This window comes from Cupressus sempervirens, chromosome 1 (genome assembly GCF_028749045.1).
Source record: "Cupressus sempervirens isolate cs-2001-9-10 chromosome 1, ASM2874904v1, whole genome shotgun sequence".
In the NCBI taxonomy this organism is placed as follows: Eukaryota; Viridiplantae; Streptophyta; class Pinopsida; order Cupressales; family Cupressaceae; genus Cupressus; species Cupressus sempervirens.
The window spans coordinates 729436601-729461094 of NC_143118.1; positions in this window are offsets into that span (position 1 = coordinate 729436601).

Here is a 24494-nt window from a genome sequence, read left to right on the forward strand (position 1 = left end):
GGGTCACTGCGAGTATATCTAGCACACTTTTGTCTCAGGTTACGAATGCAAGGGTTGTTGCGGACAGAATGAATACTGAATACTTAGCATAAGAGGAATCTCCCACGTGTTTGGTGTTCCTATCATGCAAGAAACATTTAGGTCATCCTAGCATTCATGCTTTGATGCTTATGTTAACTTGCTACATTAAAAGGGACAAATGTTCTGGTCATTCTAGCTTCTTGTGCCTCGAATGCTTACATTTAATCCTGCCATCCCAATAAAATATGTTATATTCATATTTTCATGATTGCAATGTTAGTAGAAATTGTATAACATATGAGCTTTATTTTATATCCAATGATGATAAATCATCGACGCTTGGTAACCAGACCTAGGGTTTCATTTAACATAGTCTTGCATTACATACTCCATTTGCATTAGCACACAATTTGATGGAAATTCTATTCATACTCCACATGTATCAGATTCTTCCACGGCTACACAAGCATTTGATTCATCGATTCTTGCTCCTCAATGGAATACCTGTGACTGTCAAACAAAAACACACAACACTACGTTAGATGTCAGTTCATACATATGCGTTCTATCTAAACATACATCTCATGTATATCAGAGCAAAAAAAAAATAGAAAATGACATATACACAAGAATACTCAACTCAAAATCTTGTATATATATATCAAAGAATGGGCCAGTACAAAAATGGGTGCTACTCAAGTGCAATCGATCAAAAATGATACATGTGGTGCTGGCACACCAATCGATACATAGCCAGAGATCAAAATCAAAAATTAGGCATAGAGCATCTAACTTTGTCCCGAACTCTCACCTCCAAGAGGATCAGGGGCAGTAGGTGGCAAAGGTGGTGGTGGCATATCTGGCCTGACAGGAGGTTATGCACCTCCAAACTCTCACACATACTGAGAGATCGCTGCACTTGCAATGTCTCATCAGGTATGGCGCTGGTGTATGTAGCATAATAATATGCAGCCCGAGTAGACTGGAAGTGGATCTCATCCTATGCCAGCTCCATCCTCTACTCTGCAGTCTTCATGTGCTCTCTCTGACGATCTATCTCTCACTGTCACTCTACCAGCTGCGTATCCCTGACTGCTAATGCAATCTGCAACTCTCCCAAATGTCGGGAGGCCACACGAACCTGCTCTCGATACCGCTATACCACATCTTGTACCCCACTTGCCGGTTGATCTGGCATATCCTCATCAACAATCTCTGGTGGAGGTACCTATTGCTGTGGAGAAACCTGCTACTGTGGGACCTCCTGCTGAGGGGCCTGCTCCTCTATCCTCTGCCTCCTCCACTGACTATGTCCTGCCCCACTACCCCCAGAGCCTGGGTCTAATCCCATCTAATGTGGAGGAATAGGTATTTGTTGCACCCAATGCTAGACCTATGGTGGTACTTGTGGCTATGCTTGCTATTGTTGGGGCACCTGTCCCTACCCCTGTACCTGCCCTACCATCCCTAGTGGATCTATGAAGCATGAGAATGGATGGCTCATCAAAAATTCCTGATATGCAGGCGTCATCCCTGCATCTACTACCTTTGGCAGGTAGTCCCACTGAATAGCAGCCAAACTGTAGATATCTATCATGGATCATCCTGGATCCATCCATGGAGGCCATCCCCACTCAATATCCTTCTGCACCCTGGCATAGGCATAGTACTCAGTTGAAATGTCATGTGGTCAGCCGTACTACTGCCACACTCGTGAGATCATGAATCACTCTATGATTGATGTCGTCCTGCCTGCTAGTGGTTGAGAACTAAACATCTAGAGTAGCTCTCTCAGGGCATCATCCTAGTCCTCTGTCTCTCTCCAAGGTCACCATATAATAGACACCAGGTCATCAAGATGTGTTCGCCAGTGCTCAGTATTATTGAGGTGGGCCTAGGTAATATGCCCTCGATATCTGCAGATGTAGGGCTCCATGGGCTCCCAAGAATCCTCAAAAATTGGCCTACATACAGGGAGATTCTCCCATGCCCAAATCTGTAGCACATAAACACCTACTACCATGGTCTTCTTCTCATGGAAGATGACCTCATGCATCTCATGGAAAAGATGGGCCAACATGCACTGACCCCACCCAAAGATCTCAGGTACCTCAATCATCCTACGGAGCATGACACCCCATCCACACTCCAAACCATGTTGTCCCCTGTCAAGACATAGGAAACAACTCAAGAAAATACCCAGCACAGATGCCAACCTATGTGTGGTTCCATAAGTATGCATCAACTCATCCCAGATGATGGCTTTGCCTCTCAGTAGATCTCTCTTGAATACAATGGAAAGTGCCTCTGTCCCTAATCGAGGCACTATATCATAGATGAGTTGAGCACCGTGAAATGGGATCCTCGGTATCCTCCAAATATCATTTGGGGTAATCGTCATCTCACCCATCAGCAAATGAAATGTGTTCATCTCCGAATGGAAATGCTCTACCAACGTAGTTAGTAAGCCATGATTCACCATCACGGTTGGAATTCGGCATAGTGAAGATAAACCCAATCAGGCAATGTGCGCCTGATCTGCGTCATCCAAACTTTGCAATAACTCTCCATACAACAGATAATGAGATCTGAATGAAATGTCTCCAAAGACCTCCTGCACGCACAACAAAAAAATGATAAACAAACGATCAGTATCAAGTCAAAATTACGCATCAAAACAAAATGAAGTACAATTTCTAAGTGCAAAATCACAAAACTGTCATGGGATTTCACGCAAGATTCATGAAATCTCACGCAAAGACATACAGTTTCATGTGAAATAGTTCTTTCTTCATGCAAAGAATCTAGCCTTTGCACGAAAAAAGATCTCCTCACACGAAGATAGATTTTCATGCATGAGAAAAGAGGTTCTCGCGTAAAACAAGAATTGCCTTGTGCAAAGAATCTCCACCTTCACGCAAAACAAAAATTGCCCCGCATGAAGATCCTCAGGCCTCGCGTGAAGAAACAACGCATCTTGTTTCTTCGCGTAAAGAAAGAAGATCTTCATGCAACAAGAGATTGGTCTCGCGTGAAGAAAGATTTCACAAACCTAAAACATGCTAAAAATGTGCATAAATGAACTTGAAATGCATGAAAACGAAAGTATGAAGATGAGAAATTGATGACTCACCGGTGGTCCATAGTCTGCTGGCCGGTTGTGTCATCATTACAAGACAAAAGCACAAATGAATTGAAAATGACCCTTCAAGCCCTTATATAGGTGTTGACCAAATTTTTCAAAGTGCTCGAATTTGCGCAAAAATTGCACCCTTGGCTAATTAAACTATTTTGGATCCATTTTTGGGATCAAATTCAAAATCTAACACACCTAAGAGCCTTAAAAATGTGTTTTAAAAATTTGGAGACCGACATGATCGAACACTTGTGCAGCCCAAATCTTTCTAATACTTTATGATTCTTGGAATCCTTTCAACTTTACTTTCTCCATATTTTCAAAATTCATTTTGAAAATAGTCAACTTAAGTCAACTATGGTTGAATCTGGTCAACTTTTGGTCAAACTTGGTTTTTTTGACTTCGCAATCATTTCAAATCAACCCAATCTTTAGATTGTTTTGATCTCTTCTAGATTCTGTTGACATGATATACTACTTCAAATCATATTTCTGGTGTGTCATCTTTCGATTTCGCTCCTGAGGGTCAAGATGATTACATCATTGAATACTTAATGCTCGGGGCATCTTGTTCCCTTTTATCTGGCATCTTTGCCATCTATCACTTGGGGCATCTAATCACTCGGGGCATCTTGTTCCTTTCTATTTGGCATCTTTGCTATCTATCTTATCTTTTCATCAACTAATCAATCTTATAACAACTCTTCTCAGAGTTCGATGGATAGGTATTGGGATAGTCTAAACCCCTTCTCCTAAGGATCAAGCCTCATTTTGAGGATGATTCTACAACTCATGATTGAACCTTGTTATCTTTCTTTTATCAATTTTGGGTATCTAGGTGTTCTCTCTGGATCCTTGAAGGTTAAGCTCCATTTTGGAGATAGTCTTCTAAATGCTATCATTCTCAGGTATTTAGGTGTTCTATCTGGATTCTTGAAGGTTAAGCTCTATTCTGGAGATAATCTTCTAAATGCTATCAATCTCGGGTATCTAGGTGTTCTATCTGGATCCTTGAAGGTTACACTTCGTTCTGAAGAAACCTTTTAAATTCTTATCAATTTTAGGTATCTAGACATTCTGTCTGGATCCTTAAAGATTATGCTTCATTCTGGAGGTAGTCTTTGAAATGCTATCGATCTTAGGTATCTAAGTGCTTTGCTTGGATTCCTTAGGATTAAGCTCTGTTCTAGAGATGGTCCTTAAAAAGCTTATCAATTGGTCTCTGTATCATCACCTTCAGAACCAATCTCATGTTCGCATCATGCTTTCTGATTATCTTTGAATTGAACATGTTGCTCACACATTTATTCAAAGAGGGGCAAAATGTAATACCCCAAAATTGGCTCATTACCATCTGGTCTATTTCTGATAATTTCAAAGTCCTATTCTAATAGGCCATTCTCATTTTGCTATTCGCTACTTGACTTAATTAGATGCAAAAAACCTAAATCTACATTCATCATGCTTATTATTTAATTCCTATAGTATTTGCTCATATTAGTCACATTAAACCTATTTATTAATATTTAATTTAATTATTAAGTATTTATACTTTAATTAAATTAAATTATATCCTAAGGCTAATGTACTATGGAATTAAATTTATTTAATTTAATAAATACGCCTATCTTAATTAATTAAATGTAATTATTTAATTAAATGGGAAAACATTCCTGATTAATTAAATGAAGTTATTTAATTAAATAAGAAAAGTGTCTCTAATTAACTAAAGATTATTTAATTAAATAGAAAAAGTAATTATGAGAGCATATCTCATTTTATTAAATTAAATATCTCAACAAAATCTCTCTTTAGTTCAAAAAGGGAAATTTCCAGTTCATTATTGATCAAAAATGAGTTAAATCAGTTAACTCCTTTTTCTACTCAAATTAAAATAGTTACCTCCTTATTTTACTCAAATTAAGTCTGTTAACTCCCTTTAATTTGGGAATCTCCCTTTATGAGTGAACCTCATCTTCAATCCTGACCGTTGATCTGAATCGATCTCAACCATTGATGGATTCTAGGAGAGTCTATTTAAGAGACCCTCATCTCTGCATTTTAGGAGGATGAATTGATTTGCTATCAAATTGTTGTTGAAATTGATGCTCATATTTACTTACATTTCTTGCATACATTCTCATTCTTAGTTTATTCTCATTTTAGTTTAATCATGCATATGCTTAATCTAGTTTGCTTTATTTGTTCTTAAATTACATTGCATCTTTCATTTTTTAGATTAATCTACATACTCATTTTTAGCTTAATTCCATTGTCAAATCCTTCGTTCTTAGAGGATCTGGTTGCCTGCACCTTGATTTTGAGGATATTGATAGGCAAAATCCTTTTAGATAGAAGGGAACAGGTCGCTTTGCAGGGCAAATTTTGGATGAACAATCCAATGTTCATTCTGAGATGAATCCGCATGCAATGACCATGTTGAAGTGTGTGTGTTAGCATAGGCTGCATTTTCACATATACAGATACCACTTGAACTTTTGAAAAGCTTCTAATTTTTCTTTTAGATACATTACAGTCACCAATCTAGAATAATAATCAATAAAAAGAATGAAAAAAATTCTCTCCTATAACTATCTATTCCAATAGGTCCACATAAGTCTGTGTGCACAAGCTCTAATATTTCTTCAAAATGATAGTTCTTTCTTTTTAAACTAGTCTTTCTCATCTTCCTAATTTGATAATTTTTGCATAGATCCATATTAGGTTTTCACAAACTAGGAATACCTCTTACTCTTTTATGTTTGCTAATCTTAACAACATTATGAAAGTTTGCATGACATAATATTTTGTGTCATAACTTGCTTTCTTCTACTTGTGCAATAAAACATGAACTTTCACTGAGATCTAGTTAGAATAGATTACCTTTTGTTTGCTTGCCAGATCCAACTAGATTTCCTTTTTCATCTAGTAGTTTGGAATTTTCATTCATAAATTCTACCTTGAATCTAATGTTACTCAACTATGCCACACTCAATAGCTTATGCTTTAGCACTTCAATCTAATAAGAATTATCACATATAAGTTTATTGGTCAAAGAAATACATCCTTTTCCTTTTATGCAACAAGGTTCATTATTTTCAAATCTTACACTATCACCATCATAATATTCCATGTATAATTTTTGCTAATATGAGAGATAAGTGCCATTTTATCTTCTTCATCATCAAATTCCTCTTTTACAACAATATATGTATACCATTTCATATTCACTATTATCAGAATGTTTAGCCATAAAACAAGATTTCTTACCTTTGTCCTTGCAGCTCTTGAATTCCTTCTTGGCTTTGTACTTATCACTTTTCTTTTCATCCTTGTTTTCTCTATTTGGACACTGAGCAGCAATGTGACCAATTTCTTTACAAGAAAAATATATTAGAAGGATTTTAACTTTGTACTTTCCTCTACCTTTGGAGTATTTCTTTGCAAGTAGGGCTTCAACAACTTAAAGATCACTATCAGAACATTCTTCTATTTCTTCTTCACTTCCTTATTGATTGGCTTTAGATTTCTTCTTTTTCTTGAGTGAGAGTTTGGCTTCAAATGCAGACTTAATACCTTTTGAACTAGGAGCATAGTTATCATAGTTATCCAACTCAAAAGCTATCAATCTACCAACTAGAGCATCCGAAGTTATATTGCTATTTGGATCATATCTCATCTCTTGAATAGTAGACACTCTAATTATATAAATAGTAAGAAGATTTTTTAGTACCTTTCTTACAACTATTTTAGCATCAATGTCTCCTCTAGATGCTTTGATTTCACTCACACTTTCTTTGATTCTTTCTACATATTTTGTAATGTTTTCATCTTTTCTCATTTTCATATGATCAAATTGACCTTTGAGACTTTTTTCTTTGGCTCTTCTTGCATTTTCAACTCCTCCATAGATTTCTTTCAATTTTGCCAACATTGCATGAGTTGTTTTGTAGCCTTTTACTTCATCAAATTCAGCATAACTAAGAGTAGATGCAATATCAATCATCATGATGTTATGATTCTTCTTTTTAGCAATGTCTTCAACTAATAATTTTCTAGTGAGAGTGATGTATTTAGTGTCAAGATACTTACAAATTGAATCATTAATAGTTGCCAGATGTAATATCATAAGTCCTTCCCATGCTACAAAGTTGTCTCAGTTCATCTTGAGAATCTCTCTTCTGTAAGACATCCCAATATTTAGCTTAGGTCCTTGAAACCTACTCTACAAGCACCAAAATCTCTGATACCAATTGTTGGAAATATAAGAGAAGTAACTAAGAGGAGAGGGGTTAATTAATTACTATTAAAATAAATCTCAGATCCTTTATATGTTAGTACAAAATACTTCTGTGAGTTCTTAGCAAACAAAGAAATGTTGTAACTTGGTAAATACTTAAAATCCTTAGTAAACATTTATCATAAAAATCTTAAGATGTTATTTGTGATTACTTATTACTTTTATCATAGTTTAAAATACATGAAAGAAAATAGTATGAACACATTTGACACCAAGATTTAACATAGGAACCTAATTTGGGAAAAACCACCAATTGTAACTAGTAAATGTTTTTTACTCTTCTAAAGTGAGCCCTATTAGGAGCCAACCCCATCAAAGGTTACAAAATACACTGTTAGGTGTGACCCTATTAAAGGATTTAATCACCCTATTGGGAGTGGCCTTGTTAGAGGTCTTTAGATAATTCAATAGAATTGCCACCTTGTTAGAGGATTTACAAATAGTTGTTAAGCTAACTCAGTTAAGAGATTTAGATCACTGATACAATGGTTAGAGACTAACAAGGAAATGACCTAATTTGGATGCACCTAAATTATTGATTATAGATCTCAATTCTAACTTGTACTTGATCCTTCTTGATTGAATATATATTTTTAGCTTCTTAAGGATATTTTTCTTATCTTTCTAATTTGCCCCTTCTTAGCATCATCAAATCTTCAATTCTCTTCCATGAATTTACACTCTTCACTCTTTCTAATCCTCAACTTGACCTTTTATTTATATCTTTTGTATTTTCAAGTAAGCTCAAGTATAACTTAAAAGAATTAAAATTCATCTTCTTAGTCATCTAGAGCTGACACATAAATCAATTAAACTCTATGTGCCAAGGCAAGAAAATTCTTTGTTATCCAACCTTGATCAGTAGACATTAACTTAGAAATGATTTTTCTATGTTAACCAAGTGAATCTTGATCAATACTACATATACACAAAGTTTCTTTGGTGAGCAAGTGAGATCAATTAACACTAGTTCCATCCAACATTCCTCTCACTTAGTTAACACTCATCTTCTACAAACTTTCCTTTGGTGCTCAAGTGAACTCAATTTAAATTGTCTTCTGAACAAAACAAGCTCTAAAATGCACAGTAGCCATGGAAACCTATTTTCAATTCCCAAGTGAGCTCGACATATATGGACTAATAATGATATGTCATTTGGTGTAACATCAAAGACAATACATAATTAATCAATTGTTCCAACAAAACCAACATGCTATCATTGTGTAAAACTGGTCATATTGCAAATATCTATTGAAGCAAACATGGTATGCAAAAGTTTAAACATAATTTTACTAGTTATTACTTTTCCTATAAGAAAAAAGGATACCAAAAACATGAGTGTAGGTCAAGAATGAGGAATACACCTACTACACCTAGATTTGATGGATATTTCTATAATCCTAAAAAGTATGGCCATAGACAATTTGAATGTAGATCATAGAAAATTTGAATGTAGATCATAGAGAAAACCCTACTAGACAAATCATAGGAAGAATTATGCACCTAGCAGTGCGTGCTTCAAATGTCACAAGCTTGGAGATCTAAGGAAGAATTGCAAGACTCAAGTACATTTAGAAAATTAGACAAAATACAAAGAGAAAGGAAAAGTATACTTTGACAAAATTAGGAAGGAAATGAATAAAAACAAGCAAATGGAGCTAAGGTCACCCAATCTAATAGAGAAGGTGATCATGTCATCTCAACTTAAGCAAGAAAATTATGTATCAAATTGCATACCTAATTGATATATAATACATAATTTCCTTACATGTAAATGTTCCAAAGTTCCTATGTGGATATATAAAGATGCATCTGAGAAAGTTTGTGAAAGGTTACTGAGTGTTAGTAAAATTTTCTATGTTGACCAAGCATTACAACATAGACTAACCACTTAAGAAGTAGAATGGTAGAGATTGAGTAATATGGAAGAGATTAGGCTATAAAGTAAAGATCTAGTTAAAAGGCATCAATATTGACCAAGACATCTAACTTCCACCTACTTGAGTACATAGTATTGATGGAGACCCTAAATCACTCAAAAGAATATATATATCAAATTTTTAAGACATATCTCATAACTTGCATATAGATTTTAAGAGCATAGAGTAATTTTGAAATTTGAGAGATGAGTGAAAGATTTCAAGAGAGATTTGAATGAGAAGCTTGAACAGGTGAAGATCAAAACTATGTGGAGTAATATAGAGAGGAAAGAACTTTAAAACCTAACAATAAACATGGCAGCTTCATCTACAATTGGAATAAGTCAAAAGGTTAGTATATTTCAATTGGTGAAGAGTGAAACTTGTCCTTGAATTCCTAACAACTTGTGAAGACTGATGCTTGTCCTAGAAGTTATTACATGTAGTCATGAAGGAATCTTGAAGGACAAATTTAAAGTTGTTGAAAGGAAAGGGTTAACTTGTGCCCTAGAATTTCAAAAAAATTTCAAGATCGAATGGATTCAATTTTTTTTTAGTAGAATCCATGATATGAAGTACTTGTTATAGGATAGACCTATGGAGTCATGAAGAGAATGATTCATAGGATTAGGGACTATCCAACCCTACAAAAGAAAAAAACCATGCAATGTCTGAGCTAAGAGGAAATTAAGACAAACACATGCATTGAGTGGAATGGACATGGTCTATCCACTAAAAAATAAATTAGATCCACTAATCAAATTATTAAGGAGAGTCATAGCTCACAAACTCTATCAATCAAGTAGATTAAATAGTGTTGCATGTGTGGTTGAGGATCAAGCATAGAAGATAGTGATGAAAGATCATGATTATGATCCTACCAAGTTGCAAAGACTATAACTTGTAAAAAATTTTATCAACTATAAGAAAAGAAAAAAATTTAATGTGCAAGTTTGGATCCCTCATTGTATTTTTTCTTTTATCTCCAGAATTATTTTCCTAGTATTGGTGATGTAGTGTGAGATCAAGACAAACCAATGACAAGACATAGTAATGAGTACATTACTCAATTGGGGGAAATTTTTGAGAAAGTATTGGATGCTCAATTTGATGAATTCAAGAAAAGAATAAAAATGAGGATGAAGATCCTTGAAGATCTGGTCACAAGGTATTATAGTGACATATGTTATCTTGTGCATACATACAATAGTTTTGCGCAAGTAGTAAAGTTGAGGAAGACTTGGTTACAAAGTTTTGACTATGATATAGATAGTGATTTAGTCAAACATTGGAGCACCATTGAATGAAGAGATAGATGTTGAGACTAAACCTTTTGGGAAATATGTGGAAGCCAAAGATAGAATAATTGTGAATATCAAGATAGCTTTCAAGGAGAAGAAAAGGAAGAGAATGATTGAAGAACTAGAAGCAAAACTAAGCATTCGAGGCAAGGTAAAGAACCATTATAGATAACACAAGGGCTTGGAGAAGATGAAGAAAAAGATAGTAGTAATGAGGAAGAGGAAGAAGAATAAGGTAACAAGTGAAAATCCCTAGTTGTTGTAACTCCATCGAGAAAAAAGGATAAAAGAACAAAGATTGATACAAGTATGATAAATGTCTTTCAATCATTTTTTTATCACTAATGTCAAACCTTCTAATTGCTAGTAAGATAATTGCTTATACGATTTGAGTACTACAATTAATTTGTTTCATGAAGATGATTTGATCAAATAGGGTAACAAAAGCACCTAGAGGAAAGGTTGAGTTATGATATGGAAAAGGAGTACAAGGATTAGTTAGGAGAGTGATATTATAGTGCATTGATAATCTACTTAAGGTTATAAATGATAGTTACAGTAATTATGTTTTGAAGAATAAGTTAAATGAGTTTTTCCTGACAAGCTTAACATTCTTCACAGTAGGTTTCAAGAAAAGTTAGTATGCAAGTCAAGTAAAAAATTAGTTGGATCCAAGTAATGCCAATTTCAGTGTAAGTTGAGTGAAAAAGTGTAAGCAAAGTAATGTTTAAATGATGTCGAGCACCAATAAACTTTAGTTCATGTTGAGTGATTTGATAGAGGATGCTAAGAAATGTATTATATTCCAATCATAAAAAACTACTTGATGTTGAGTGTTAGAATTATGAAAAATATCAAGAATTCAATGAATTTGAGTCAACATGTTTGATTTCTTGGATTGTGTGGACTATATGGAAGATAAGATTGATGAGTTGGTAGCATAGAATTCAAGATGATCCATTTTAAGTCAATTTCAAAGAGGATTAAAGAAGAAGTTTTGAGAAGGGAATGAAATGAAATGAGGGGTATATTAGTTGAATCCTACCTAGTCTAGCCTAACCCTAAAATGAACAATGGAGCCTAAAAAATAAATTATCTTGATTCTATATTTATAGAAATGGCTAGTCAAAAGAAAAGGTTTTATTATGTGAGAACCTAAGGAAGATAAGGAGTCTTGGGTATTTCATCATTCTATGAACAAGATGGCTTAAGGGTATGGATGCTTGAAGGGTGAACAAGCTATTAGAGCTGAAGTGTGAAAGCCAAGCAGAATGGAGGACTATAATAGAGATCTATACTCTGCAAGTGTATTGTAGGTTGTTATCAGATCAAGCCTTACTATTACTTTCTAACCATTGTATTAGTCTAGGGTAAATCCTTTGGATGAAGGTTGAACTAACAACCATTTTTAAATCCTTTAACTTGGTGACATTCCAATTGAATGATCTAAACTCCTCTAACAAGGCTCATTCTTAACAGGGTTGTTGAAATCCTTTAACCAGGTCACATTTAGTAGTGTGCAATGTAATCTTTAATAGGGTTGGCCTTTCATAGGGCATCACTTCATAAGAGTGAGAATGAATAGCATGTTATTCATGTATTTTTCTGAATTGGGTTTCCACGTTAAATCATTGTATCAAATGTGTTATTGAATCTATTTGATTCATATTTACATTTTTGCAAAGTTGATTTGACTATAACCTACAAGTTTAAGTGATTGCATAATCTAATGGATGCATGCATGATGAAAATTTCTTATGGATATGGGTTCACTAAGCTGTGAAATTTTTTAATTATACATCTAGACCTTGGATAACTAATTCACTCCCTCTATTAGCTATTCTAAAGAATTCCAACAATTGGCATCAGAGTCATCTTCTTAAGAGGCATAGTTTGAAGGTACTAGAAGCAAAAAGATCTAGATGTCAAAAAGAGAGTTACCCAAGCTTAATAGAGATAATTTTCCCAAATGAGAAAGTCTTATGAAGCTACACCTAGGAGGTCTTGGAGATCTTGCACAATCTACCATGGTTGTTGAGCATGTTTATCCTGCTAGAGTCTTAACTACTAAAGATTTGGAAAAGAAGAAAGAAAAAAATCAAGCAATGTTGGATATTTCCTCTACCATAAGCTATGACAATTTTGATGATATCAAAGGTTGTGATAGTGCAAAATAAATTTGGAATTAATGTAGGAGCATCTTAGGTTGCACTCATATCCTACATGTTTTCTATTTTCCTAGTTTTTTGTTGAGTTGCAATGTCTTGCATTGTCGAATTCTTAGTGGGTTTAAAGAATTTAGTAGATGTGGAGCTTCTTGGTTTTCTGATTTCATAGTTTCTACTGAATGTTCTTTGCTCACCAAGTCATCCTTTGTATGTTGAGCTAGGTTCATATGGTTATCGAGTTTGTGTGGTTTTTGAGTTTGTTTTGATGCTAAGCTTGTGTGAATGCCAAGTTCATATGGTTATCGAGTTGATGTGGATACTGAGTTCATTTGGATGCCAAGTTTGTGTGGATGTCAAGTTATCTATGTGTGTTTTCCTATTGAGGCTGACCTTTGCATTTAATTTAGTTTTTGAAATCTATTGTGAGCTGACTTGTAGCTTAGCCTAGCATTTAATATAAGAGTTTATTTAGTTGTATTTTCAATAGGCTAACTTGTGATTGTGCATGTATTTAAGAGACCTTGGTTAGAGTCTTTAGGGGTAATGGAGAGGGTAGGAGTAGAATGAGAAGTTGGATCACCAAAGAATATAATTAAATTGATACATGGCCATAACCTAGAAGGCCTTATAGCTAGGAATGTAATAAATCTTTGAATACATATATCAATGAAGGTATTTTCATCATCTATCTTGTCAATTGTTTGGTTTGTTGTTATTTTCACTATGTTCACTTTGGATAAGTAGCTTGAAAAGTTGGCTGTGCCTTTAGCCCTAGTTTTTAAGACCTCCTTACATTAGGTGGTATTAGAGCATTACATTCATCCTTGTAGATATTGGATCGTGTAGAACACTAAGTGAATTTGAGTTGTGGGGTAGCAAATCCTAGGGTTTGACCTACAACTTGTAGAGGGTTACAATTTTGTAGGAAATGATTTGAAAATGATTCAAGGTAGAACAAATGGTGATAATAGAATATTGGATACATTGAGGCAAATTGCAACTAGATTAAATGTTGTAGACACAACCTAGAGGAGAGGAGCACATCTTGATGATGTAAGTGATGATGAAGTGGTAGTACCTAATCCTAATCTAGAACTTGAAGAAGATCAAGATGAAGCAAGGTTATTAAGAGTATTATATAAGGGGAAATTCAAAGCCTTCCATAGAAGTTGTTCCTTTTGATGGAAAATTGGTCACCAAAGCTATGCTAGATTCAATCTCTAAAATGGAGAACTTATTTGAGTATGAAAACACTCCTAATAATAGGAAGATAAAGATTATAGTTACTAGGTTGAAAGGGCATGCCTCACTATGGTGGGAGCATTTCCAAATTGATAGAAAAAGGAGAGGAAAGGAAAGGAAAAGATCCAATTTGGGCAAAAATGGTGAACAAGGTAACAAATAAATTCCTCCTTACTGATTACCAAGTTAGCTTGTTAAGAAAGATACAAAATTTGAGACAAAGAGACATGACTATGAAGGAGTATACTAAGGAATTCTACATATTGGACATCAAATCTAGACTTATGGATGGTGATTTTGAAAAAAGTGCAAGTTACATAAATGGATTGAGATCTTGAATTCAAGATGAGATAAGTTTTGTAAAATTCAAAAGTGTGGAGGAAGCATATGAATATGCCTTTAAAATTGAGGAGATCTTGATAAAGAAGCATGAACCAAAATAGAGAGGTAGAGGTGGTAAATTTTAGAGAGGTGGATGTAGATCTTATAGAGAAGGTGCAAAACTAACAATTCTATGTAAGAAAGGGAAATTTTGAATGGAAGAATGATGACAAAGGAAAAACCTAGTGGAAAAGTGGTGATTCTTACCAAGTAGGTACCAGTTCTTACCAAGGAAGAGGTATTTCTTAATCTATAGGTGGATTTCATGGTAATTGTTTCAGATGTGGTAAAGAAGGGTAGAGATCCTTTGAGTGTAGATCCTCTAAAAGTATGCAAGGTCAAGGAGACATTGAGGGATCACCTAGTAGAGCTAAGGCTAAAGAGTATATGTTTGTGAGAAGAACCTTATGTAATAAAGGAAGTGATGAGGAACCTATCCTTATGATAAGGCTTTTCAAAACTCAATGTAAGATGGCTGGAAATGTTACAAAGCAATCATTGACAGTGGAAGTTCTACAAATTTGGCATTAGAAGAGCTAGTTACAAAGTTTTAGTTGTAGAGGCTAAAACATTCTAAACCCTATCATGTTTCATGGATCAAGGATGAGTATAAGATATTGGTAAGTAAGTAATGCCTTGTGATGTTCAAGATTATACACTATTTTGATGAAGCTTTGTGTGAAATTATGCCAATGGATTGTTGTCATATTTTTTTGGCTAGACCTTGGAAATGTGATAGATATGCTACACATGATGAAAGATTGAATAAATATACTCTTTGGGTGAATGAAAAGAAGAAAATATTACTAGCTTTAATTGAAAGTCCATATTAGGTTAATTGTACTACTGTAAGAATTTGCATTGTTAATAGAAAATAATTTGAAGAAGGAAATGAAGAAGAATCAAGTATGTTTTTTTGTAATTCTAAGGAGACCGAGTTGTACCAATAGAAAATGAGTACTAGTTAGTGGTGACTGAGTAACATCTATTAGTATTGACCAAGTACTAGAAAAAAATGAATACTTGGTAAATAAATAAATTGATATCATTGTAGAAAATATATCTAATGGTTTATTTCCAATGAGAAGTATAATTCATTGTATGAATATGATTTCTAGAGCTATTTTTCCATATAAAGCATCATATAGATTAATATCTAGAAACAATGAAGAACTTAAAAGACAAGTACATGATTTTTTGTAGAAAGTTTTGATCGAAGAAAGTTTGAGTCCATGTGTTGTACCTACCATATTAGCACCTAATAAGAATGGAGAATGGAGAATGTGCACTAATTCTAGAGCTATTAACAAGATCACAAAGAAATATAGGTTTCCTATGCTAAGGATGGATGACATAATGGATTGTTTGAGTGGAGCAAAGTATTTTAACAAGATTGATTTAAAGAGTGGCCATTGTTAGATCAAAATTAGAGAAGGTGATGAGTGGAAGACTACCTTTAAGAAAAAAGATGGTTTGTATGAATGGTTGGTTATGCCTTTTGGTTTGACTAATGCACCTAGTACTTTATGAGGCTAATGAATGAAGTTCTAAAAATATTCTTGGGTAAGTTTGTGATTGTTTATTTGGATGAAATTTTGATATTCTGTAAGACTAAGGAAAAACATCTTGAGAATGTTAGACAAGTATTGCAAAGATTGAAAGTGGAGAAGTTGGTGATTAACCTAAAGAAGTGTTCTTTTATGGAAGAGGAGATTTTGTATTTGGGATTTGTGATTTCAGCTGATAGTTTGAAGATGGATCCTAAGAAGGTAAAAGAAATTTTGGAATGGCCTACACCTAAGAATGTGGGTGAAGTTAGATCATTTCATGGTTTTGCTTAATTTTTATAGAAATTTTATAAGGAATTTGAGTTATATTTGTAATGCTCTAATTGAGACAATGAGAGGGGATAAAAAAGAATTCAAGTGGACACATGTAGCTAATAATAGTTTTGAGACTCTGAAACAAAAGGTTGCTAAGTTTCCTATTTTAGCTTTGCTTGACTTCAATAACATATTTCAAGTTGAATGTGCTACAAGTGGTAGTGTAATAGGAGCTTTATTCAGTGAAAGTTGAATGATTCTAAAAGAAAGTATTATGTATATGAGCAAGAGTTTTATGCTATTGTTCAAGCCTTGAAGAAGTCAAAAAATTATTGGATTCCTAAGGAGTTTTTTTTATATACTGATTATAAAGCTTTATAGTACTTAGGAAATCAACATAAATTAAATTAGAGACATATGAAGTGAGTTAAGTAGTTGTAGAGTTTCACATTTGTTATCAAGCATAAAAGTGGAGTTACTAATAGAGTTGTTGATGCATTGAGTAGAAGACATTCTTTGTTGACTAAAATGAAGGTTGAAGTTCTTGGTTCTGATTACATGAAAGAGTTCTATGATACAAACCCTAATTTTTATGAGGCATGGAGAGAATTCAGAACACCAAATCTAATAGATCACATAAGTAAGTATGATGAATATTTCATTCAAGAAGGTATGGTGTTCAAAAGAATTTAGTTGTGTATCCCTAGAAGTTCCATGAGATCTAATTTGATTAAGGAAAAACATAGTTGTGGATTGGTTGGACATTTTGGAATTGATAAGACATTAAGTTTGTTGAAGGATAAGTGTTACTAGTTACAAATGTATAAGGATTTTTAGAAATTTATCAGGAGTTGTGGAGTTTGTCAAGTTGCAAAAGGAGTAAGCCAGAATGTTGGCTAATATACAACTATTACTATTTCTAGGAAACCTTGGAGTGACATTAGTATGGATTTTGTTTTTGGATTGCCTAAGAAAGTCAAGGGGTATGATTCTATATTTGTTGTTGTGGATAGATTTTTTAAGATGGTTCATTTCATACCACGTAAGAAGACATCATTTTCTAAGCATATTGTTGAGATTTTCTTCAAAGAGATTGTGACATTGCATGGATTACCAAGAAGAATTATTTCTAATAGAGACTGTAAGTGTGTTTGTTATTTTTGAAAGACTTTATGGAAGAAGATAGCTACTGAGTTGAAGTTGAGCTCTACATTGCATCCACAGATAGATGGATAGACATAAGTTGTGAATAGAAGCTTGGGTAATTTGCTGAGATGTTTAGTTGGAGATAAGCCAAGTAATTAGGAAGTAGTGTTGGCACAAGCTAAGTTTACATATAATAATTCTATAAATAAGAGTACAAGAAAAACACCTGTAAAGATTATCATAGGAATGTAGCCTAGAGGAGTATTAGATTTGAGGGTTGTTATGTTGAAAGCATGAATGCTAATGATATTCCTATGGGGGAGTACTGTAGATATTTTACATTCATAACTATGTTTGTCATTGATGTTGACATAGTAGTTTTCTATGGCATCTGAAAGAAGAACAACAGAAAGATCAAGTTGGTATGGATGACTAGTTGAATATTCTCACTATCCAAGGTTATGGTAGGTACTTCTAAGTATCTAGTATATGTAGTAAATTTTGAATGAAGAAATGTTAAGTCTAGAAGAAGTTATGTAAGTTTTCGTGATGTTTATTTTCAAATAGAGTTGACAAAGGTATCTTCTAGTAAACTTGTTATATCTCTTATCAAAATTGTTATTCTAAAATTAAGGTTGAGGATGTGAAGAAGACATTTTGGCGATGATGTCAAAAAGGTTTCTCATTATAATATTATGTGTACAAAAACTTATTCAAATTGCAAGGAAGAAGATTAATGTTATCACTAAGTTAATGTGTTCTTAATATGGTCTTATAATAATTAATTGAGATGGTCTAACAATCTACTATGGTAATTGGTTTATGGACTCGATATAAAGGAAGGACATTTTACTATATCATGAGGTATAGAATTGGATTGATTAGAAGTGACTGTAAGTAATAGAGAGAGAAGAATGTGAAGTTGATTAGAGCAAAGCGGAAGTGAAGAAAACTTCATTGCCAAGGTTTTATTTTGTGATCCTAGGTTTGATATTTGGATCCAAGGTTTTTCACCTAGTCTACAAGGTTTAAAAATGATTGGTTTGGTTGATAGAATAGAGGAAAGAGGAAAATAATAGTAATTACCTATTTTTGTAGTGAGCTCTTCTTGTAGTTGAAATTGCATATCTAGGAAGTGGGCTCTTCTTGCATACATTGTACCACAACTCCTAATAGGGTTGGAATCTCCTAACAAGGATTAAAAGTCTCCTAACAAGGACTCATATGTACTAAATGTTGTAATAGACACCTAATTGGGTCCATCTTCCAACAAGGAATATTTATATTAGTACATCATCTTGTGGGCATCATTCCCACTAGGATTTTCTCTCTCATCAAGGGTTTCTCTAGTTAATGTATCTCATGTAATTGTTTATATGCATATTGTTATGGTTGTTGGATACTTTGGTTGAATGGCTAAGATTGTTTAAGGTTGATAATTGTTTTAATTTTTGGATAGATGGTTCACCCTCGCTCCTCTTAATTATCTTGGTGGACTATAGTTTCTAACAATTGGTATCAGAGTATTAGGTCCTTGAAGATAAAGTTTGACAACTTTGGGAGATCCATGGTGAGTGTATTCAAAAAGGATAGTTTGAAGGTCAATGGAACAAATTATGATAGCTCAAAGAAAAAGATGAAGATGCATCTATTGTATATAAGCCCAAGATATTGGATCTTGACAAAAACTTCAAAGAAAATCATTGTTGAGAAAGATTTGGAAACTTGTACTGAGGAGAAAAGAGATATTTTTATTTGCAAGATGAGAGCTAGAGAAACCCTATTGACTGCACTTCCTAAAATTGAATATAATCAGGTAAAGTCACCTAATACTTCACAATTAATTTGAAAATCTTTAGAAACTATTTTTGAAGGTGATGAATAGTCTAAGAAGTTGAGGCTATAAAGTTGGATTTGTGCATTTCAAGATAAATCTATAAGATCATATGTAGGCAGAATATCAAAAATTATTGCAAGTATTAGATCTCAAGGTAGAACCAAAGAATATGATGAAGCAATATGAAGGATATTGAAGAGCTTAACACTAGCATTTAAGTCAATAGTTAAAATGATACAATTATTGATATCTTGTACCAAAGATTTCATAAAGGAGACATTGCTTGGAAGACTTGAAGTAGTTGAGAATGATCTTAGATAGTTTAGAGAATTGACCATAATAGAAACAACTTTCAGTGTCTTGAATATTTGACTTGGTCTATCAAGGAGTACAAGTGCTAGAGGAAATTTTTCTAGTAGTAGAAGATTTGATGAGGATAGATAAATTGTAGTAGCCCTTCTAGTAAGAAAAGAAAAGGTCGCAAATTTTTTTTTAAATGTTGGACTTGTGATGAATATGGTCATTATGAATCTAAGTAGTGGACATAGGTTATCAGTTGCAGTTCATAGAGAAGACATGCATGATTAGAGACAAAGACATGACATGTTTGGTTGCTAAGGTAGATGAAAGTTGGCTATGGCATAAGTGTTGGAATTTACAAGTGCAAAGATTTACTTCTAAGGTGGGGGGCGGGGGGGGGGGGGGGGGGGGGGAATCAGAAGCAATACTTTTTAATCTTTAAAACTTTTAATTGAAATTATTCACATGCATCTAACTCATCTAATAAACATGAAAGCAACGACATGCATGAAAATAGATAACACAAGATTTGATCAGCCAAAAACCCTCCAAAATGAAAAGGTAAAACTAGGGTGGAGATGACACCCACAAATTGTCATTGCAGCAATATGTAACTGATTAAGGTTACAAAATTTCACCACTTCCAATGGTCGACCCTATGAAAGGCATGTCGTGTTAAAGGCTTTACACTCTGTTAAAAGTGACTTGTCTAAAGGATTTATAAACACTCACTTGGAATGTTACCCTATTAAAGGATTTACAACCCTATTAAGGATATACAATATGGCTACTAAACCAACCTATCTCTATAGGATTTCCATTCTCCTAATACAATGGTTAGAAATTATAGTAGAATGACTTGATCTAATGACTTACAATCTTTAATTGCTGATTCTAGATCCTTTTTCTACTCAATTTGATTTGGTCCTTCCTTGATCTAATATTTCTCTACTTGAAGTATTGATGCTCTATTTTGACCAACTTGATTATGTAATGCTACTTCTTTTAAGTCTTTACACCTCTCTAAACTTTGCTAGCATTCTCCCATATAGCTCTCACTCATGCATTCCATATACCTTTCTTACCCACATGAGTTATGGGGTTTCAACCTCCTTTTAAAGGCTTCAAAGATTTAGGGTTAGGTATGAATCTACAATCAGTATTCATCCTTTTTTTCTTGCTCAAATATTTACACTTTTCCTATTGGTTGCAGGCTTTCTCTAATTTTTTGATTGGTTACATGCTGATTACATAGCAAATACAAAATATTTGATCTTATCTTTAAGATCCTTTGAGATTCATCTTGAGTTAGCTCCAAAAATGGTTTACATCTAAGTTTGTGAAGGCAAAAACTCATATGCTGATTCTATATTACTCAGCACTTAATGATTGCTAATGCTTGCACATATAGGATTTATATCTCACTCGGGTCTTATAGTAACTTTTTTTTTCTCGTCATCTATACTTTTCTTGCCACCTATAGTGGCTCAGCACTTGGAACTTGCTCAGCACCTAAAGTTCACTTAGCACCTGTTGAATCTTTGGCTCAACACATACTATAGCTTGCCATCTATATTATACTTGGCATAACTTAGAAATTGGTTAAGTGTGTTGACACTCAATTGTCATAACCAATTTGAGACCAAAAATCTCCCCCTTTGACATAAGTGTCAAAAACACTTAACTAAGCATTATTAATCTAATCTCTATGAGTATAATACACATCCTATTTGACATATGTACAAAACTTCAAAAACTTGTTCAAAATTTTGTAGAAGACTATATACCTCAAAAACTTGTATCTCCCCCTGAGCTGATGTGCCATTTCTATATCTAAAAATTCCTTAAGCTGAATTTGTCTCATGCTAATGTTTCTAATTCTCTTTATATTTTCCTTGTCTCTATCTACTCTATTTATACTCTATTTATACTCTATTTATACTCCCTCTTACATACATATCCTTGCAGTTTTGTATCCTTTTGGCTTTATTTGCTTATCACTCCTCAAAATTCAAAAATTGATTCAAAATTTGATTATCTCCCCCTTTGGGTATATCTCCTCCTTTGGATCTCATATATTATCTCCCTCAATTTTATATCTCCCCCATATCTTATTATCTCCTATCTTTATTATATCTCCCCCTTTTTTGACACTTATGTCAAAGGGTCCTAAGAATGAATGGAATATTTAGCCAAAAAGGTTTTATTTACCACCATAATAATTTTTAGAGAAGCATCCCAATTGTCCAATGCTATTTCCAATGCTTTGAGCTAGATGGCTATCTCTACTGCAAGGTGTACCAGACCTTCTAATGTAGAAAGATTTTGATCTTTCTTTGAAACATTCTCTACATAGGTCATCACTTTATGCAAAACTTCCATATGTGGAGTGATTATAGACTGTATCTGTATCAATTTGGCCTTAATATTAGCCTCATCTACTGTTAGTGCAACTAACTCCTTTTGATTGTGAAGCATTGTGGCAAAATGATTCTCACTTTGAGCTGGATCCTTTGGTAGCTATGTGCTTGATACCTTGAGGCTCTTCTCCAAGCTCAATATCCTCTAGCTAGTTTCTTGTGTGAAATATGAGGAATCATATAGTTTGGATAACAATGGGAATATGTTCTCAAGTACTATTTTCACCTTCTCAACTTTCTTAGCTAGTTCAACTTGAGATAGTGTTATCTCACCAGATATTTTCTCATTCACCTTCATTTGAAATTTCCTCTCAAACCATTCAAGTAATTTAACATTAGTATCTAGGTCTTAATTTTGCCCCTGGTCTACTATGTTGGATAGTTGCTCCATGATGGGCTTTGTTTCATTAAGTAATGGAAGGCTAAATGCATCAAGAAAGATGTCTTTGATTTTTGTCAATGCTTGCCTCTGCCTATACTCATTCTTGAGTATCTCTTGTTTTTTTTCTTCTCTAGTGCCTCTTGCAATTCATTGATCTATGCTATGTTTATTGTTTTGTATTTATAGATTGGTATGACTATCCCTTCATCAAGTGTAGTGTCTCCATAATGAAGTGCCCTTGCTACCTTGGTAGAGCTTGAGCATGGTGCTGATATTTGCAATGGTACTACATTAGTGCTCGACTACTTAGTAGGAGTCCTTGTAGTAGGAAAGTTGACCAAAATTTGTATTGCCTCTTGTTCTCTTTCCTTAGGGGTCTTGTACTCTTCTTTATCTTCTACAATTCTATCTTGATCAATTATGGTGATCAGAGGAGGTCCACCTTGGCTTTGTGCTATAGCAACTGAGTTCCTTTGTCCTATTTTCTCCTTTTCTTACTTCTTGGTAGTTGAAGTTACTATTACTATGGAATCCACCTTAGTAGATACATCTTGTGCTTGTTGTTCTTATGGTTGTCCACTTGTAGTTATAGGAGGTTGTGAAGGTGGTTCTTGTGTATTTACCTTCTTCTTGGTTATTTCAGCTACTGCCTTTTGTAATTCATCTAGACTCACCAAAACAAGATTGGTACACAACTATGATTGTAAAGTTGTTTGGTGAAGGATCTTTCTAATATCCTTTATAGTTAATGGATTAATGTTTTGACTTGAGGTATCAGGAACATCTTTCACAATTACTATTTTTGTAGATGTAAGTGTAGAATTTGGAGGACTATGTGGTGGCAATTATGTGTCTTGGACACTCTATTCCTATTACTGCTTCTCAGCTATTGCCTCATCACCTTTCTGTGTTTCCTTCTCCACTATTACTTCTTATTTTTCCTTCTCTCCTTATTCTCCTTCTTCTCCTTCTCATTTTCCTCTTCTTCTTCTTCATTATTTCTTCCCTCAAAGGGATCTTCATTCCTTCCTTCACTATAGTTAGCCCATAAATTAATTTCCACATTTGTGTGGACTTTTTCACAACATCATCAATCTTTTTTTGTAGAATGTTGAAGGCTTTGTATTTGGGTGCAAATTTTCTCCCATGTTTCTTCCTAGCCATGCTTATTTGACCTTTTTTAAGGTTAGGCATTACATGAGCCAAAGTTTACTCTCTTATTTCTTTCTCCATGTTTACGAAATAATGCCATTTATTTTCAACAATGGAGTATAGCTCCTTCGGCATAGTATTGTCCTATTCAAGTGGAGTAGTCTTGAACTTGGCCATCATAGTGTAGATTGATTCTTCCAATATGTTATGCTCTTCTCTTGTCATCTTATTAAAATCAATGGTTTTTCATCTAGTCAAATCTGCATTATCCTTAATGTAATCACAAACATTTTCAAGGTCAAACTTAGTGGTGTGACTTACCTCTTTGAATTGTTCATTGTTAGTTTTTGTCCTCTCTTCATCTGAATCTAGGGGTGACACATATTTTCTTCTCTTCTTCTCTACTATTCATCCTTGTTGTGTTTCTTTTTTCTTCTTCTACTCCTTTGTCACTTTTTTTGTTGCCCTTGTGTATGCCCTTGTGGTAGGCTTTTCTAGGCTTAGCTTGGTTGTTTTCTTTTTTCCTTTTGGTTGTGTTGCAGATTATTTCTGTGCTTTCCTTTTCTTGGGCTCTACCTTAGGTGCTTCATGCTTGGCATCTTCTTCTTCCCTAACATCCTCACCCATTCCTTTTATTGATGCTAGTGGCCCTTGCCCCTATTCATCTTCATCATCATCTGCCTCTTCATCTTTTTCTTCCTCTACCTCAATTGCCCCTTCTCTAAATTTAGCTTTGAACTTCTTTACCAGTTTATCCTTTTTCTTTAATGTGGAAGCAATCTTTAACTTTATATCTACCTTTGACCTTACCACATCATACATGCCAAAATGTGGTGCACTCTTGTCCACTTCTTCTACTATTAATGTTGTTATAATTGTAGATGCCTCATCAATGTTTATTTCATAACCAAGAGGTCTTAGCCATCTAACCCTTGGTATGGCTTCTTGAATGTAAGTATAATCAAT